At 36.9% G+C, this 20,185-nt stretch overlaps 1 protein-coding gene across 4 annotated transcripts in view; it reads left to right on the top strand.

Annotated features, from left to right (window-relative positions):
* Positions 1-20,185, top strand: part of sox5 (SRY-box transcription factor 5) — a 205,180-nt gene that overhangs the window by 71,427 nt on the left and 113,568 nt on the right. For all 4 annotated transcript variants that reach the window (XM_042722035.1, XM_042722033.1, XM_042722034.1 and 1 more), the window contains one exon: positions 12,738-12,792. The gene's annotated coding sequence lies outside the window, so the exon portion shown is untranslated. The remainder of the gene's footprint in view (positions 1-12,737; positions 12,793-20,185) is intronic.

Here is a 20,185-nt window from a genome sequence, read left to right as displayed (position 1 = left end):
TAAGGATGTGTGTTATTACTTCTAGTATCATGAGGAGATTGTAATTGTTCTCTCCCCTGAGCTCTCTTCCATTTGAAAAGCATTGTTTCTTCATCCACATGTGGACTATACTGTAGTTCCTCCGACAGGCATGACTAGAAATGGCCTCTGAACAAATAGTTTGATTGTAAAGCTGGTTTGTATGAAGGGGAAACTAATTGATTTTCATGTGTGACAGAAGGCCTGCGGTCAGAGTTTATATATGAGTGGATGGGGGTGTAAGGTATAGAGCTTAGCTGCGTGGAATGGATTAATGTCTGTTCAGAGATATGGTCAGTGTTAGATGATAAACCCGATGGACTTTTTGGTGGTAAAAGTACAGTAAGGTTGTAGCTGGTTGCACATTGTTTTCAGCTGATTCAGACTGGTCATTAATGCTTTATATATGCTACAAATAGTAATATAATAATGTAATATTTAGAAAAATAATAATTCTGATTATTATACATAATAATTTAATAGTAATTTTATACAATAAATTAAAAATTACAACTATTATTAATAAGTATTATTGTATTTATTATGAATTAATCTATGCAATTAAATGTAGATTAAGGTTTTTATATTTTTTTTAACTCTATCTATCTATCATCTATCTGTCTATCTAATAGAAATATTAAATATATACATGTAAGTAAATACAGGAAAAACATTTTTTTTTTAAATCTTAATTATTCCACACTTTGATTCCAACACTACTGTGCCATAGATCTTTGTTGACCTCAGCATTGTGTAACTCATAATCAAGCAAAATTGTCACACAGCCCTCAGATGCAGTGGAGTTGGTAACAATTAGCATTAGCTGCTAGCTGCTAGCTGAACTGTGGCTGATAAGGAACTGGTCAGTTCATTAGCATGGTTAATGAGAACCCCCTCATGAAGCTGATAAGGGAAGTAGGCCATTAATTGTCATTCAATTAACAGCAAGTGAGATTGCATAAAGGGTGATAAGGGTACAGAAGTGGTCATTAGCAATGATGGAAAGCAGAAAAGAGTTGTCCTTTATATGAGCCCTCATTAAAGAGACGACAACATTTCTTCCATGCGCTTCTGATGGTTTGAGGGTATTTTTGTTTGTTTGTTTTTTGCCACTTAAAAACCTCTGTCTAGTCTGGAATAATATCAATATAATTCCCAATAGATAAATTAAGTCCCACTTTCTGTTTCTGAGTAGACATCCTGTTTTACTCAGAAATACCTTGAGTTACACAAGTAAAAATGAGTTGTGAATGCCATTTTATGTTGAGAATAAATGTGTAAGGTCTCAGAAACTAGAGAATAATGTTAGTTCAGTGTGTGTTCCTGAGAGACCACAGACAAAAAAATCATGCTGACACAAATGTGTCTCTGAGAATCACACACACACTCTGACGGACATAAGACAGGGATGCCAACAGACACAGATGTTGTGTGTGTGTGTGCTTTTGTTTGTTATGTACATGCGTGTCTGTCCTCCCCACACAGTATGTGTCCTTTGCCATGGTCGGGTCTCCTCACGTCCTGTCATATTTAGAGATTTTCCCTCATGAGAAGAGACAGAAGGGGGCCCAAAAACAAGCAACACAACACACATGGATATCCACACACACTTAACAGCCAGTGGGGGTTCACTGTCTGCCGTAATCAATAGATAAAACTCACATTCTAACACGCAAACACAAACACAAACATGGCGCCCTAAAACAGCGACTTTTGCAGTGGTGGAGAAACAGTGCAAAAAGTTTAATTTATCAGACCTGAATGTTAATCATATGATTTATCATTCTTCCAAAAGTCTGATTTCTGCTCACAAAAACAAGCATTTTAACGTGATATCTTGTTTTAACTAATCAAAAGAGCTTTTCTGAACCTTTTAGCACTAAACTGTTAGCTTGCTAATCAAAGGTCAAACATAGGCTACGGTCACACTTCGAGCCTTAGTACTCAGATTAGATTTTTCTGTATAGCTTTTCACATTGGTGTTCAGATTTCCAGTGTTAACAGATCATGGTTCTGAATTGACTTGCATGTACAAAATAACAGTATGAACAGGGTTGCCTGGTTTTCACAACAAAATCCACCCAACTGGTTCTCAACACTAGTCCAAAACTAGCCCAATTGTGTTTTGGGGAGTAAATATCGCATAAGTAGGGTTGCTTCAACCATTGGAGTTGAAACAGAACTCATGGCAACAGTGAAAAAGTAGCCCAATTCTGTGGGAAAACTGTGGAGTTGGCAACATTTGTGCAGTGCACTGTCATACGGAAGTAGACACAGACGATGTAAATTTAAACGAGTATGCTTTTATTTATTGTGCGATATGCTGCAGACAGCGAAATTATGCACAGGCAAAATGAAAAATTAAGAAAAAATGTATAAATGTATGATACAAGCCCTCATGTTTTGCTGGTACATAGAGCTGTCACTCTTATGAGTCCTGACGCATCACAGTGACTACCTTTTGCAACTGTCTTGATAACTATGGCTACATTCACACTGCGAGCCTTAGTGCTCAAATCCGATTTTTTTCTTATAGATTTTTTTTTGTATAATTGTTCACATTGTTTTAAATGTGGCCAATATCAGATTTACAGTGTGAACAGATCATGATTCTGAACTGACACGCATGCGTAAAAAAACAATACAAACAGGTTTTCCGGGTTTTCACAATAAAATCTGTCCAATTGCTTCTCGAAACTAGTCCAAAACTAGACCACGTTATGTCAGTCTAGACGTTAAAGTTGCATTGCAAAACATCTGACCTTTATCGGATTAGTACCACATATGGAAGTGGCAAAAATAAGAATTGAAAGTCATGTGCAAGTAAAAAAATCGGATTTTGGCCACATTTGCCTGCAGTGTGAACGTAGCCATAGTTTCCTCTATTTTTCAAGACGTGATTGGCTCTTCATGACACACTTGCAAGTGCATGCTTCATGAGCTGAGGATCAAATGCGGTCTTGCACAATAATGCAGGGGTTAACTGCTAAAGCTAACTAGCTAGCGCTAACCATTCCCGCTTTGCATTGGAACCAAGCAGAGATCATTTTTGATTAGGTATTGGTTTGGGACTGTATATAAATGTATGTTTAGAGAGAAATAAGAAATAAGGTAAATACATGCATAGTTGTGTGTATTAATGACAACATGCGCTCACACACTTATTGTGCTCCACAAAAGCATGTTGTCTCTGACTCCTGTGGTTTGGTGTGTTGCAGTTGAGGGAGTAATTACAGTGTATGTGCTTTGTTTTTGAGATGTTTAATTATGGTGTTTCTGTAAACGACACAGTGACAGTTCAGGGCCCTTGTGTGTGCGTGTATGTGCGTTCTCAGTATGCACACAGTGATTGGGTAATTTTGGTTGTTTGGTTAATGATATAGCAAAAGTCTGTGACCCTTGAGTGTGTTCTGATGGTTTGATCTTAATGGATCCCCATCATGGCGCTGAGCATCCTGTCTCTCTGGTTCTAACTTCCTCACTTTCTCTCTCACATCGTCTATTTATGTCTGATACTTCTCGGTTCACTGACACAGTTTATCTCAGTGACATTAATGTCTTCTTTGTAAAGAGTGGACAAAAGCAGGGTGTTATTCTCCTCATTACTAACTCATGAACTCACTACGCTTCTGATCTGAGGCCACTAAACATAGCCCAAACATCTCAGCTTTTAGAACTCAGCATGAAGCACTAACTGGAAAATGAATTACAGTGAATATTGAAGTGAACAAAGTAAAGGCCTGTTCACACCAAGAACAATAACTGTAATGATAACTATATTAGCGTCCACACCAACAAAAGATAATGCTGCGTTTATTGTATGTTGCCTTCAGTTATAAATGCTGTATTTTTTTTTTTTTTTTTTTACTTCAGGTGGATTCTGTTTTGCTTTCAATATTTTTGTTTATTAGCTCATCACATTCTGAAAAGTCATTCCAGTGATATCATTCTTCAAACCATTATACTGTAGTTCTGGTATGGATGCCCTGTTCTCATAGAATAAAAATAGTTATTTTTAAAATGTTATAATTATCTTTTTTTTTTTTTTTTAATTATCTGATGCTTTCCCCTGCAATACTCAACAAAATTGAAATGTTGCTATACAGTTGGTGCAGTGCAGTTTAGGGCTGTCAAAATGGCTGAAAAACTAAATTAGAATTTTTTACTTAAATATTATGAATATTCGAATTATATTCAAAATTTAAAAGGTTTAATTTCAGTTAGGGGGAAAAAAAGCTTTTGGTTTCTCTTTTGAGGCCACAAAAATTCATAATGTTTAAAATAATGTTTATGAACCCTAATAAAGTTGCTTAAACAATTAGAAACAAAACAGCATCATGCATGTATGGTTTAATACAAAGGACCAAAAACAAATCACAAAGAGTACTTCATTCATTTAAAAACTTGAGATGCAGTGGGATGGGGAAACCCGCTATAAAGTCTTGAGACATGTTTTTTAAAAGTTGAACTTTTAATTTTACATAGATTTCTAGTCATGCAGCCTTCTTGTACGAGACGCAAGTGCAATTCTGATAGATGTCCCTCTAGAAAATGTGATAAATATGCGTTCTGTGTGAATGGCTTGGTTTCGGTTTTGACGTAAACAACGTCTTCCCCACATTGATTGTTCTCTTTTTTGCAATATTTTGAATGAATAACGCAGCAGTGCTGCATCCACTGGGTTCAACTATACAGGCTAACAAACAGTTACATCATAGTCACATTTTGTGCGCCACTGATAAGGCTGCCTGAGGCACAACTAAAATTCGAATGCAACGTTTTGGTGTTAGATTTTTATTTTAAATTCGACGAATGTTCGAAATTCAAAAAAAAAAAAATGTTGACAGCCCTAGTGCAGTCTTATTTTAATATTAATAGTTAAGTAGTTATTTTTAAAATGTTATGATTATCATACTTGGTCTTTATGTTATATTATATTATATTATATTACACACACACACACACATACATATATATAGTTTTGTTACATTTTTTTATAATTTATTCATTTTAAAATATTTTTATGTAGCTTTATTTTAGTTTTAGTTTACATTTTAGTAATTTTTTTTACATGCTTCTTCTTTTAAAATATTTTTATGTAGTTTTAATTAATTTTTATTTCTGTTTTAGTTTTAGTAATTTTAGTGTGCTTAGTTTCAGTGTGGTTTTCCCCATACAGTGGAAGTCACATTATTTGTTGTGGTCAAACAGAAGGATCAAACAGAAGAGGATTTGTTCTAGTGTTGGGTCATCTTTACCCATTTTCATTTTTCTTTTATCATATGTAAAACCGTTGGCATGTTAGATTGTATTGTCTGGTTGCATTTTGACACCCATTCTGGGAAAACGACTTTCAAAGTGAAAATATTTATTCATAGGCACTGCATAAAACCATACTGATGGACAAACATCATCGCTTCAACGCCGCAGGGTAGATTGGTTGTATAGCGTTTATTCAGATAGACCTCTTTGTACAGGAATGAGAGGAGATGAGGCTCATTTTTTGGAAAGTCCATCTAGGAAAACGCATCGAATGGCGTTTATCTCCAGGGCTGCGCTGACTTCTGAACGCAGGTGTGACCCTAACCTTACGCATACAGACTGTGTTCGTACCTCTTTTCAAAATATCAGGGACACAAGGATGAGCCGGAAAAATCACTCAAAGTCACAAAACACGATTAATTATTAAAAAGTGATAGAAGCTCAGTAAAAGCACATCTGTGTAGAGGGCAGGAGTAACATGCAAACGGTAGCCATTAGCATTTGGTGATGTGTGGGTGTGTGTGTGTGTGTGTGTGTGAGAGTGTTTGTAATCCTGTGCACTGCGCATGAACCCAGTAGCCTGTGCAGCTAATGAGCTGGCCCGTACGTAATGTGATTAAAACAGTGAGATTTGGTGTCATTCTGCTGGTGTGTTCAGGCGTGCTGAGATGAGCTTTATTAATTTAATAAAGCGAGATCATTGGTTGGCTGGACGTGCTTTCCAACACCCCCTTCTCCCCACCTCACAGCTGTTCTTCTGCCCCCATTACAGCTCTCCCCCTCCATCCTGACTAACACCACCCTATTCAACCTGAACCCTGGCCGACATGTTCACACACTCACCTGCTGCCAGTCGAAGGGCCGGCCTGCGGTCCCCACGAGGGAAAAAAAATGATTTAAAATAGTAAATGATGTTTATCTGAAAGTGTAACAGTGCAAACAGGTTTTCTGTAAGGGGAAGGTTTAGGGTTGGGTTAGGTGATAGAAAATATTATTTGGTCAGTATAAAAGTAATAGAAGTCTGGAAAGTCCCCACAATTCACAGAAACAAACGTGTGTGTGTGTGTGTGTGTGTGTGTGTGTAATGTGTGTATATATCATTCTCCATTAAGATACAGTGAGTGTTTGGAAAGATGAAACAGTGTTGAATGAAGTTGTAGAATATATGTTGAAATTGCAGATGTATGCATATGAAATAGAATCACTACTCACTATATTTATACAGTCCTTCTGTATCATAGATCAGTCCCAAGTACCTTATCATTAATACCAAACCTGACTGTTTTTTATTTAGTGGAATACTTATTTATTAATGGTCATTAAGTCATTTAATTTCCCTAATAAGACACTTGAGACACCTAAAATGTATGACAAACATTGACAACTAAAATGTAATATTTTCTGTCTTAAGAAGTTAGACTTATACATTTTTTAATCTAATTTTGTTAAACAATTAGATGTATTATGATTAGTTAATTTAACCTATTCTCTAATAAATAAATATGGAAGTCATAATTCCGTTTTATAGGTTTTAAAAAGCAAAATTACATGGCTGATTATACTTCTCTTCCACTGTTCATCACTGTCCATAAATGAACTTTGAGAATCTGCATTAGGACCTTAATATGTGTTTGTCAGTCAGTCAGTAAGCTTGTGATTCATTTATGTCAGGAAATGCATGCCCAGTCATATGTCCAGCTGCATGATGCCTGTGTGTGTGTGTGTGTGTGTGTGTGTGTGTGTGTGTGTGTGTGTGTACTCTAGTGTCTTTGAGTCCATCTTCTTCTCTGTACAGTTCTGTGTTCTCTAATTTTGTGCACCAAATGACTTTTATTAGTTTTGTGTGACAAAGTCTTAAGAGAGAACGCAGATGGCTGAAATTAGCTGTACAAAAAAGCCATTAGAGTAGGTAACAGATGTAAATAGGTTAATCTCTTTGTGTTGCTCACTCCAGAGTCTAACCTCACAGTCACACCGAGTCAGAAGAGAGATCTCTTATTTTCCTCCTCCATCTCTCTTTGATTCCCTCCCTGTTCATTTCCTGTATGTGACCTGCATAGCAGGAAACAACTTAATTGTGTGAAAACACTGGTCTTGTGTATACTAGTTTGACGTAGATTAACGGTTTTCTTCGTCATGCTGAGTTTTAAATATTGCCTGCAATAATACGGAACAAGCATTCTGCTGGTTACAAAAGATGGACTTCAAGCACCTACTGTATGTTTTTTGATAATAATTAGTAGTCTATATAATTTACTGAATTTAGTAATTTATATAATTGTATGAAATATTATAGTGGTTTTTAACTAGGAGGCCGGGGCCCACTAGGGTTTCTCAGCTAACTTCCAAGGGAGCCTCAAGTTGAAATAAAATAAGACAAAACAAGTGTAACATAAGCTAAAGATATGTCTTATTTCAATCCAACCTCTGAACAACTATATACCCCCTCTTCTTCTTTTCTTTAAACAACCTTGATTACTAGAGTCTTGGAAAACCTGGATGTATGAGGAAGCCTATTTTTTTTATTTTATTTTATATATTTTCAAATTAAGCTCTAAAATATTTAATCAGGTATAAATTTTGTGTAAAAAAAAAATATTTTAATTCTTAATTCAATAACCTGGAAAAGTCATGGGACCTGCGAAGGCTTTTCTTTTTTGTGTGCAGAAGCCGGAGATCAGGTTACAGACAACACTAGCGAATTCATGAATTATTAGGCTATTGATTTATTTTTTATCAAACTATCACATTTATTTTTCAAATCCACTGTTCACAATTGAAAGCCAAGCTCAGAGATAACTTGTATCCATCAGGCAAGCACTAATATAAAGTAGCCTAATAATAAATTGAATAAATGTTAAATAAATCAAAGTAATGGGATGCGGCTAAATCAGTCAGCAGGACACCAGGATTTTTCCTGACTGACTGCGGGGCAGCAGGCTGTACACATGTCAATGCCGTTTATGTTCTGATCCGATCGGGTTCGAAAATAAATGCGGTCGGGTTGGACTTGGGTCTAATTACAAGGGGTCTGTCTTGATTCGGGTCAGGTACAGATTTTAGGACCCGAGAAGACCTCTAGTAAGAACAACTGGTCTATTTGTCCAGTTTTAGTTTAGCCCAAAATGGAAAATTGATTCATTGTCAAAATAGAATGACATATTAGTTTTACAGGCAGTATATCTAATGTGTGATCAGATTTTTTAAACACTATGCCTATTTAAACACCCCTCACCACAGTATAGCAACCTTTAACCTCCAGCGGTCAGTGTGAATGAGGACAGCCCAGTATTTAGTCCAGCAAACAGTTCTTCAAGTAATTAGCATCTTTAAAGGGTGACTTTGACTAAATAGCAAAAACTGTTTAGTACTGCTTAGGACCCTGTCCTTTCATGTTTCCTGATCTCTTTATCTGCGTGGATGAGCCATGATGCTCAGTTTCACACATCCTTTCTGGGCCTTATGTAAGACAACGGTCGTATGATCTCTCTCTTCAACTCAGTTCTCCTTCATCTTTCCATCCTTCCATTCCAACAAATAAACAGGCCACAGGCCCACTTTGCGTTACGGTCTGACATAGTCCCCATTTTCTATGACTGCATTATATAAGCGCTCTGTCACAGAGGCCAGAGAACAAAGGACCCGACTTATCTCCCCTCAGAGGGGAATTCCACCCCAACAACAATGAGATATTCTTCTTTTTCTGTCTCTGATGGAGTCCATCGATACACATGGCTTCTGAGCTGCTTGACCAGGTTTCCAGTCAGACTAATTTTGCTAGTCATTTGTTCCAGATGTTTACTAATATGCATTTAGTATTGTATCATACATAAATTATCATACAGAAAGTTTGGGATATTCTAAGTTGTTAATAGTGAAGCCTAGCAGTTAGCACACATGCAACAGACATGTAGCACTAGCAGTGACAGGAAATGATGAGCACATGTGCTAAACGCTAGGCCATGGCCCATATGCGGCTTGTTGACCCGAAAACAGTTTTTCTTGTTATGTATTATTTTTTAATTCAGATAAGCATTTTAGTGCCAAAGTAACGGTATACTAACTTAAAGAGCAAAGCATATGGTACTATATGAAAAAATATTTCAGAAAATGTAAAGTATTCAATATGATTCATGTGATGCCAGCTAATGTCTACTGAATATCTTGCACTATTGATGCTTGACCAAACCCTTTATATCAAGTATACACTTATAAAAAATACTGTGGTAGTACTGTGAAAATACCATGATACATGTACCTTATCTTATCTTTCTACCTATACCTTTTTATTTCTCAGAAGGATGCCTAATAATTGTTTGGTAACACTTTAGTATAGGGACCAATTTTCACTATTAACTAGTTGCTTATTAGCATGACTATAATTAACATTTTGGCTGGTTATTAGTACTTATAAGCATATATTCTGCATGATCATTTTTACCTCCCTAATCCTATCCAATACCTAAACTTAACAACTACCTTCTAACTATTAATAAGCAGCAAATTAGGAGTTTTTTGGTGCAAAAGTCGTATTTAATAATTTGTTAATGGCGAGAATTGGACCTTAAAATAAAGTGTGACTGATTGTTTCCTCTTAATGTTCAGATAAACCACACAAATCCAATTTTTCTGCCCCTTTGTAGTTGCTATTATTCATTCTTATTTTGATCCTAGTACATATCTTCTGTATTCTGAGGTGCTATAATGGAAGACGTTGCTGCTATTTTGTGAGCAAGAAGATAATGTGGGAAAAACAAGTCTCCTAGAGACAGAGTAGTTTGTGTAAGGAAGGTTTGCATTGCTTTGCCGTGTATTGTTGTGGAGGTGTTAGCCGCCAGCTCTCACGCCCCACGTCTGAATAGACCAAGACAGAGGAGGTAAAGAGTGCATTCAGCCCAGGAACTCATTTCGTCCTTTCAGGGGCCACTCTCAGATTAACAGTACAGGCTTCCATCATGAGATGAGGGCGAGAGAAAAGCCACATCACTGAAGACTAGCACACAAAAGGGGATTTCAATCAGCATGGCACTCAGGCTGGCTTTATGGGCTGACAGGAGTAAATAAGACCGCGCTTTAAGCAGGGCCACTGCGCTGACACTCACACTCACACATTTGTAGGAAAGATATACACACAGATAAACAAACATACACACACTCCTACCTGTAGGCTCCGAGCACAGAAAAATGGCATCATAAACACAATACACACTGTTTTGGTGTCTAAAGTACCCGCCCACGGTTGTACACTACCAGCTGAAAGTTTGGACTCACTCCACTGAATTTGTTTGTCATGATCTTAAAAATCTTCTGTAATAATAATGTTTATGAAAAGGCTTTGTTAGTTTTGTAGCTAATTTAAATTTTATGTATTTAATATTAACATCTCTGTATATAAGATTTAAGATTAGATAGTAAGATTTTTTAATGTTTTTAAATAAGTCTCTTATGCTCATTAAAGCTGCATTTATTTGATCAGTAATTCAATAAAAACAGTAATATTGTGAAATATTATCACAATTTAAAACAACAGTTCTCTATTTGGATGTACTGTAAAGTATAATTTATTTCTGTGATACAATACTGAATTGTCAGCATCCATTACTACAGTCTTCAGTGTCACATGATCAAAATAGAATTTTTATTATATATATATATATATATATATATATATATATATATATTATATTTATATATTTTATTTTTATATATATATATGAAGATATATATATATAATGGAAATAAAATAATGGAAATAATCATTATTTTTGAATATTTTTTGGAAATAATGATTAAGGATTATTTCCACATTTTAAATTATATATATATATTTTTTTTTACTATTTAAAATGTGGAAATAATCTTTATACAGAAAGACAGTGTACACCTACTGTATGTTTATTTTTATATGCATTATCATTTATTGTCACACCTGCCCATTATACACACACACACAGTCACAGTGTTGAGATTTATCTCAAATCCCGCTGTCTATTGTCCTATTGTGGGCCCGACCTCATCTAAACGTGTTGTGCAGACATTTCCACAATCCTCCCTCCCCCCTCAAGTATAGCACCAGGGTGGTCTGACACATCTCAGCGATTGGAGAACTACTGGCCCTGATTCGCAAGCATCACAGTTACGGTCCTGACCTAAAAGAGCTCCATGTATGTTTATCTATGGTTTAGCCGTCAAACATGTTCTATTTCCCCTTCGCAGAGGACTTCAGGCTGCATGCTAAACTTGGATGATGATATATGATGTTTTATTAACAAGGTTCGGGAGGAGCACGATCAGATAATCAATCAGTCTGGCACAGCTAGAGCTCGTCAGCTAATCACCTTAACAAGCACAATACAGGTGTGTGTGTATATATATATATATATATATATATATATATATAAATATATATAACAATATTATATATATATATATAATATATATATATATATATATATATATATATATATATATATATATATATCTATATACAGGTGTGTGTGTATATATATATATATATATATATATATATATATAAATATATATACAGCCAACTTACCTCTCTTCCATGACAGTCTTTCTGCATCCCGCCTCCACCCCAACACCTCACTCTTAATCTAATTTCATCCCATTCTTGGGATGGGATGGGGGGGTTCTCTTGGTTCGGGCTCTTCCCGAGCTCGGAGCTCTTCCTCCGGACAGCATGCCAAATACGCTACTAATTGTCCTACCATATTATATGTTAGTACGAACTCGTGAACCAAGTTTTCTCTGCGGATTATACACGGCAGCGTGCAAGATTAGAAACTTACAATGAGGCTCAGCTCATGTAATGAAAGATCCCAATGTTCTCTCAGACTATACAACCATGTCTTTCCAGCACATCCCTGCAATGTTCCAGCGAACACATATACAACTGCATCTCTTAAATCTCATCTGGCTTGATCTGTAGCAATGGGACAGTGGTCTAAATCTCCCACAACTACTCACAAATGACATGGTTTACCAATCTAGTTCTAAGAAGGATGATATAAGACTTAGCACTGGGTTTGTTGAGGAGAATCAGAGCTTGCCAAGAGTTCTGATAAAGCTGAGAGAATCCTCTCCATTCTGCATGCTTACACTCATAAACTCCAGACGTGACATTTTAAGTACCATACAGTTTACAGATGCAATGATAAATTCTGTGAAGGGGATTAAGAGTGTTTCAAGTTGTTTATGAACAGAAAAGTCTACACAGTGTCCATCTTGAGGTCCAGAAGTTCTTCCATTGGGGGAGAACTTAAATAAAGCAAAATTATAGTTTCAAGGCAGAACACTCAGTTTGGCAGAACAAAGTTTAATACTTCTGTTTCACCATCACACAATCTCTTCAAGCGGTGAAATGCTTCATCAGTTGAGAGGGCTGGAGAGCCTGAGTGGAGTTTCTAACTTGTTCTTTTCATGTGCGTTTTGTTTAGGTAGAAGCAGACACAAGGACAAAACTCTTTCACCACAAGGAGCCTTGACTGACTGGTACGTCATACAGTAGGTGCATCTGCAAAAGGCCTTTGTAAACTTTCCCAATGCTTTCATTTTTCATATGTCATTATTATAGTATCCTCATGGCCCATTCTTTCCTTTTATGGCCAAAGAAATAATGTAATGTCTGGTGTTGTCTTTTTGTGCTGATGTAAGGATGTACAGGGCCCCAAATTTATTTGGGCCCATAGCAGATGGCCGTAACCACCATTGTTATGTACTGTATTCACCTTTTAGACCCAGATCTTTGATCTATTGCACTATTAAAGTATTACATTAGTAACTATTTGTTACCCCTGACTAATCTTAGTGAGAGTTCCTGAATATTTAATATTTACGTCTGTGTGTGTGTGTGTGTGTGTGTGTGTGTGTGTGTGTGTGTGTGTGTGTGTTCAGTATATATCATTATTATTTACTCTATCATTCAAAGGTTTGGGGTCATTAAGTTTTTTTGTTTTTGTTGTTTTTTTTTTTAAAGAAATTAATACATTATTCAGCAAGGGCTGATTGTATTGATCAAAAGACACAGTAAAGCCACTTATAATATTATAAAAGATTTTAAATAAAATATTAAATAGCACAACTGGTTTTAACATTGATGATGATAAGAAATGTATATTAGTGACACAACATATTAGTAACACTAAAGGCATGATGGTTGCTAAAAGTTCAGCTTTGCCATCACTAGGGCTGCCCTCGACTAAGGATTTTTCTGGTCGACTAGTAGCCGTTCATTTGAAGCATTAGTCGAATAATTGCACGTTTATTAATAAACTGTTTAAATCATTATAATGAGCCTTTAATTGCCTACATAGCCACAAGCACTCAAGGACATGCATAAAGCTTGTCACAGCGTACCAGGAGAAGTAATGTGTCAGTGAAAAACAGTAAGAAGACTGATTTAACATTTAATATATTTGATAAACTAGTGCTTTCTTTGTTCTCAGTTTAAGAGATGAAGTCGGCCACACTGGCTACGTTTACATGCACCCAAATAATCCGTTTGTAATCGGATTGACGGCTCAATCAATTGAAAAACGTTCATATAAACACCTTAATCGATCCGATTGAGCTCGATCCGATTGAAATTTCGACTGGATTGAAGGGGGTGGTTTATTCCTCTTCTAAAACAATTGAGCGTGCATGTAAACACTTGATTGGATTGAACCACAAAACTGAAAGAACTGCGCATGAGCAATGATGCAGAAATAACGTATGATGTATGAGGCATGGAATGAGCGGCTCTTTCTTTTGAATAAAGTGTTGTATAAATGCGTGTCCTGTCATTATAATACTCTCCTTTCACTCGGCAACTGTGAAGTGGAGCAGGACAGCCTTGTTTTGGATACTCATGCACAGGCAACCCATTTTGGGTGCGGGAGGCACTTTTTTATTTTTTATTTTATCTTATTTATTTTTTGCATGATAAATATGAGCAGCCCAGCACAGCACTTTTTTATTTTTAATTTAATTAAATTTATTTTTTTGCGTGATAAATATGTTAAAAACAAATAAAGAAACCATCTAGGAGAATGGTTATTATGTGCAAACAGTGAGAAACTTGATATTATCTATATGTCACTTTCACTTTTTACTTTCACTATTTGGGCAGTGTGCGCATGGCAAAAAAAAAATTTTCCGATTTGAAGCCTGTGACATAAACGCGCACATCAACCCGATCACTTTATTTAGCATTCATGTAAACACTACAATCAGATTCATCAATCGTAAAAAAAATCAGTCCGATTGAACCAAAAAGTGTGCATGTAAATGTAGCCACTGACTCATCATCTCCGGAGTAGTGATGCACCTTGTTTCATACAGATAACATAATCTGACAATATTTGTTTTCCATTTAAATTGGTTCATTTGAAACTAGACATTTCACTCTCTATAGATATATTTCTCTAGTGATTTATCTTTTTATAGATATATTTCTAATGATATTGTTTGTTTGTGTTTCTGTAGATAGATAGATAGATAGGTAAAGGCAGGTGCCCTTTTTCCTGACTACACATTTATTTATGTTTGAGTAATGAACTCTGAAAGCCTTGATCATGTAGTAGACGTTGCCTCCTGGCTCTTTAGACAGCATATGTTCCTCATCCCCAGCGTTCACACACTTACACACTCCAACTCACCTATGAGCGCCATCAGGGGACTGCTTGTGTTTATGTGTGTGTGCGTGCATGCGTGGATGGATGCTGGAGAGGGGCTGTTTGTCTGTTCATCTGTGTTTGTGGGTGGATGGGGCTGTCGGTGGGCGTCTTTGTCATGTATGTGTGCCATACATGTCTGAGTGTGTGGGACCATATCACAGACGGGCTCGAGTGTGTCAGAGAGGCCGCTGTCTCGCAGCTTGTAGTCATATTTCATGAAGCCTATGAGACTCAGTTGGCGGTATGTGTGAGTTTGGTCTATTTCCGTCTTTCTGTCTGTGGCACTGCCCACTGTGTGTGAGTCTGCGTACGACTACCCACTGTCTATGCGGCGTGCCAGTGGGAGACCATCATCCTGTGCCCCCTTGCAGCGGGATCCACTATTCCTGTGCCTTCATCTCCAACCAACCATCCTCTCTCTCTTCCTGCGTGTCTCTTTCACTGTCTCCACCTCCTCCCCGTCTCTCTTTATTTCTCTCTGTGGGCATCCATGTAAAGTACATGGAGTTTTAGGCAGGTTACAAACACATTTATTAGTGTTAGATTTCTCTTTTATACAAACTATAAATAGTCATCTGATTGATGTTGTGTTTCATTTGTAGATGCGTGCTATAGACGATGACACGATGCGCTCTAATCCAGAAATCATGGCTCTGTCCTTAGTCCCTAATGGCACTGGAGCTGGACTCACTTAGGAAACATTGTTCATTGATGACTGCAAACTTTTATCAAGATGTTTTACTTTTGTTGTCTGACTTAGAATACCTGCTAAAATCACATCTAATTTTGACCCTTCTGTGGTGATTTTCGGAAGTCTTTTGAATAGATTTAAACATAGTAAAAGTCTTTTAACTGCACTATAATTGTTAGCTGAAAGCATAATCAAATTTCCCAAATATTCAACAAATGGACATGAAAGGAATGGGAGATTTTGAGAGCATTTTGAACAAAGAAATCTTGTCCCAATTTTCATATCATAACTCTACCTCACAAATCCCCCACCCCCCTCCATCCCCCCATTTTTAGTTTTTTAGACATCTTTACTCATAGTATATTGAAGAGAGGTCATGAAACGATGTGGAGAATAAGTTCAGGAAGGGTTGCAAGCTGGATTCAGACCTGTTTTGCCAGAGCAGCTTTCCTTGGTGGTATATGGGTGATTGTGAAAATGGCTGGGTTACAGTATGTGCAAATACCAGAAATCAATAACTCAGTGAATCTGTCAGTGGTAACACAATCAACATCTGACTTACTTTTTTTAGTACTCAGTACTTTTAATGACCTTAAACAATGCGAAGCACAGTAATTTTTTTTTATTTATTTTTTTCAAATAAATGTTTTTCTTTTGAACTTTCTATTCATGGAAGAATCCTAAAAACCAGTTCCCACAAAAATATTAAGCAGCACAACTGTTTTCACCATTGATGATAATAATAATAAATGTTTCTTGATCACCAAATCAGCATATTAGAATGATTTCTGAAGGATCATGTGACACTGAAGACTGTTGAAAATTCAGCTTCGCACCTAGAGATCCAGACAGCGGTCAGGCAATTGTGTCTGTCTGTTTCTCTTTCTCCTCCAGTTTTCTCACCTCTCTTTCCTCCTGAGGCCAACAGCAGCAGCAGCGGTGGGAGCGGCAGCATCGGCATTCCTAATTGGCCGTGCGCTTGACGTCGCCTGTTGTGATCATATAAATGTATTGGTGCTTAGAAGGCACAAGCTATTAAAACATTACAATAGACATTAGCGCAGGCCCGAGCAGCCTGCTCGGCCTAACGAACATATGCTTCCCTACCAATGCCTAAACTCTTATTTATGGATTTAATTTAATGTGCGGGAAGAATTCTAAATTAAATTTGGTGTGTGCCTCTGGAGAGTGTCGGTGTATAATAACATGGTAATTTTTACACATCTTTATGAGAAATGAGAAAATTAATTCTTTCTGACAAGCTGTAATTACTGGGCTTGGACCAGTCGCAGCTGAACAGTTTGAGCTCAGCTAGTCTGCCAATGAACTGAAGGAGAGGAGAACAGATAAGGAGGACACACACAATTATAGACGCACACCCACACGCACACACGGACACAAAGACACGTAATTATATACACCCACAAACACACACCCCCACACACCTACAGACCAACATACACGCACACTTAATGCTAAAACACGCGGTCACGTATGCCCATCCAAACTAACAGACTCCTACACACGTAATTACACACACAAATACATAGAAGATGCCATAAACCAGTAGTTGTCATCTGGTTTTGCTTTAGAACCCAGATTTTGCATTGGGGCATCAAGTGGTAACCAAATACTGTACCGGAAATGCAACCATGTTCTTAAAATCAATCAGTGAAAACATTTAATATTCAAATTTTTGTAACACTTTAGTATAGGGACCAATTCTCACTATTAACCTAGTTGCTTATTATCATGCCTATTATTAACATATGTGCTGCCATGTCGTGGAGACGCTGTGTGTTTCGTTGTAAAAGTAAAACTACTTTGTTTGGCCTTCCGAAAGAGGGCACAACTAAAAATCAGTGGTTAAGTTGTATTTACAACACTGTTCCAGAACAGTTCAAACCAAACATTTGTGTGTGTGCAACACATTTAATGCAGGACTGTTCCCTGAACCTATAATTCCGGCTGTTCTGACTCACTGCCTGTAAGTATGTTTTCATATTTAACGAGTTTGCCACTAATGATTTAAACACAAGTTTTTAGTTGTAGAGTAGCGCTTGTTGTTTGTCGTTTCTCTGATCACAAATGCAGACAAACGGTTTTATGTTTACTTGGCGCGAAATGCAACGCAACGAGTGAAAAGACAGTATATGTCATTATAATCCGTAATTAGGTCCCACTGGATGCAACAAATGCCTCGTTAGTAATGGGTTTTATTGTTTTTGTCTAGTCACGCCGGGAAACGGCATAACACAGTATGGTAAAGGGCGTAATATTTCTGTCACACGCTTGAGGTATTCAGCCAATCACAACGCACTTGATAGATGGCCAATCAGCGCACACCTCACTTTTCAGACCGATGAGCTTTGTAAAAATCGATGCGTTTCAGAAAGGCGGAGCATAGAGGAGCAACAATAATGTACAGTATGTGGAGAATAATGTGTTTTTTGAACCTTAAACCACATAAACACAATGCATTACACCAAACACACAAAATAATGTTCTTTTCAGCAACGTCAAATGACCCCTTTAATGGTTTGTCTATTGCGAGAATTGGACCTTAAAATAAAGTGTGACCAAAATTTTCCTTTTTCCAAAAAAACCTGTCCATGTAGGACTGTGTGTAATATGACTAGTTTCTTAAAAGTGGAATTTGCATCAAAATATTTTGTAGAGTCTGAATGGAAAATAAATAAATAAAGTTATAAATAAATAAAGATGGTTAAAAATGCAGCTGTGGTTGCTAGAACTTTACTGTAAAAAAATACAGTAGCAACATTTTTGTTTGTTTGTTTTATTAGAAACATAATTTTCTAATGTGTTATTTTCAGTATTTTGACAGAATAATATAGAATTTTAATGTTGGACATTTATTAATTATTGGCTATAACATTAAAAAAATAATTATTAGCTTATAGTTTTAATACTGGTGCTGTAAACATTTGCCTGATTTAAGCATTTTTATTGTAGTTTTAGCGCTCCAGTAACACAAGTCTGAATGTACAATAGCCACAAGTTCAACCTAACTGGTTCCCTTCAGAGCAGCACATGATTGGTGGAAGGCGAAACGGACATTTCGGACACGGTTATGGGTGAGGTCTCACCCTGTAGGGGGGTTCTGTTGCCCTGTCTGATGTCATCAACATGAATCGCTAGCAGGTCTGTCCCATTCAAGGTCATCTGCCATTTAGTATTCACAGCAAAGCTTGACCACCCCACTAGGTCTCATAGCTAAATAATGATCACACATACTTTACCCTATTGCATTTTGGAATAAGAGAGGAGCTGTTTTATAGCTGTTGTTTCTGTTGCTATCAATATGACATGATGGGTCACTTTAGTGCTGTTTTATAGCAGTTTTTTCTGTTGCTATCAATATGACATGATGGGTCACTTTAGTTTCAGCACTGTAGTTGTGTGTGGCATGAATAGGTGTATGTGTGTGGCACACGCTGACTGTGCATCCAAGTACCATTTCAGTTTATTTATTCATTCTGTTCCATTTTGTCATGCGCTGTTAAATGTTTAATTCTCTCATCCCTGCGGTTGGGGACCGCCAGGGGAATGCCGTCCTAGTGGTCACTGGGGTAAATAATACATGATGGTGTGTGTATGTATGTGTGTCTGTAGTGATGAAATGCAGGTGTCAGTCCATAAGATGTCTGTTTAGATGACAGTGTCTCTTACTGTCACACACACACTTTGAAACACTAGGTCAGAGTCTATTAACTCTTCTGAAGGGTGTCCTGCCAGAGTGTGTTAGCTGATGGCTCCATTGTCTTTCACTCTCTGTGACTTCGCTCACTCTAAGATAACAGGTTGAGCTCTCATAAGCACTCAGAGCTGCTCTGACTGCCCTCTGTCTGTAGATAGAGAGGATTAAACATTTATTTACCCGGAGTGAGGAGTTTGGGAACAGATCACCACTCTGTTTGTGATCAACAATGACAAAGCATGCTGTCATATGTTGATCAGACAACAATATAGAGTATTCGTGACTTCTCCCGCACCATTTGTGCTGCAGACATGAGTAATGCCTCAAATTATGCGGTTTGTTGATGAAAGTTATGCATTGGTTTTAATACCACCACACACCACTAGGCTGAAACTCAGTGTTGTGTGTTTGTTGTGTTGGTGCAAACTAATCACAGATTAGGTGCATCAATTACAAGATCATCCTTTTTTGTAGATGTTATCCAAAAATGTATTTTCCCAAAGACAAACAGCATGGACTTGTCATTTGTTCATGGATTTGCACAGAATGAGAAGAAAAAAAGCTTAAAATTTTCAGATTTCAAAAAGGTTTTATGTGTTAGTTGTGAGATTTCAAATCAGATTTCACACCAGTAACAAATTAGGTTTCAAACCACTTTCAAATTTTAAGCAAGTTTGAATTCAAATTTCAAAGCAGTTACAAATTAGATTTTAAACTCCGTTCAAATTTCAAACCTGCTTGAAATTAAATCTCAAACCAGTTTTAAATCAGATTTCAAACCACTTTCAAATTGCAAGCGAGTTTGAAGTCAAATTTCAA

The sequence above is a fragment of the Cyprinus carpio genome, chromosome B4 (assembly GCF_018340385.1).
Source record: "Cyprinus carpio isolate SPL01 chromosome B4, ASM1834038v1, whole genome shotgun sequence".
NCBI classification, from domain to species: Eukaryota; Metazoa; Chordata; class Actinopteri; order Cypriniformes; family Cyprinidae; genus Cyprinus; species Cyprinus carpio.
Note: the sequence above shows the minus strand (reverse complement) of the source record. Positions and strands in the feature narration are given on the sequence as shown.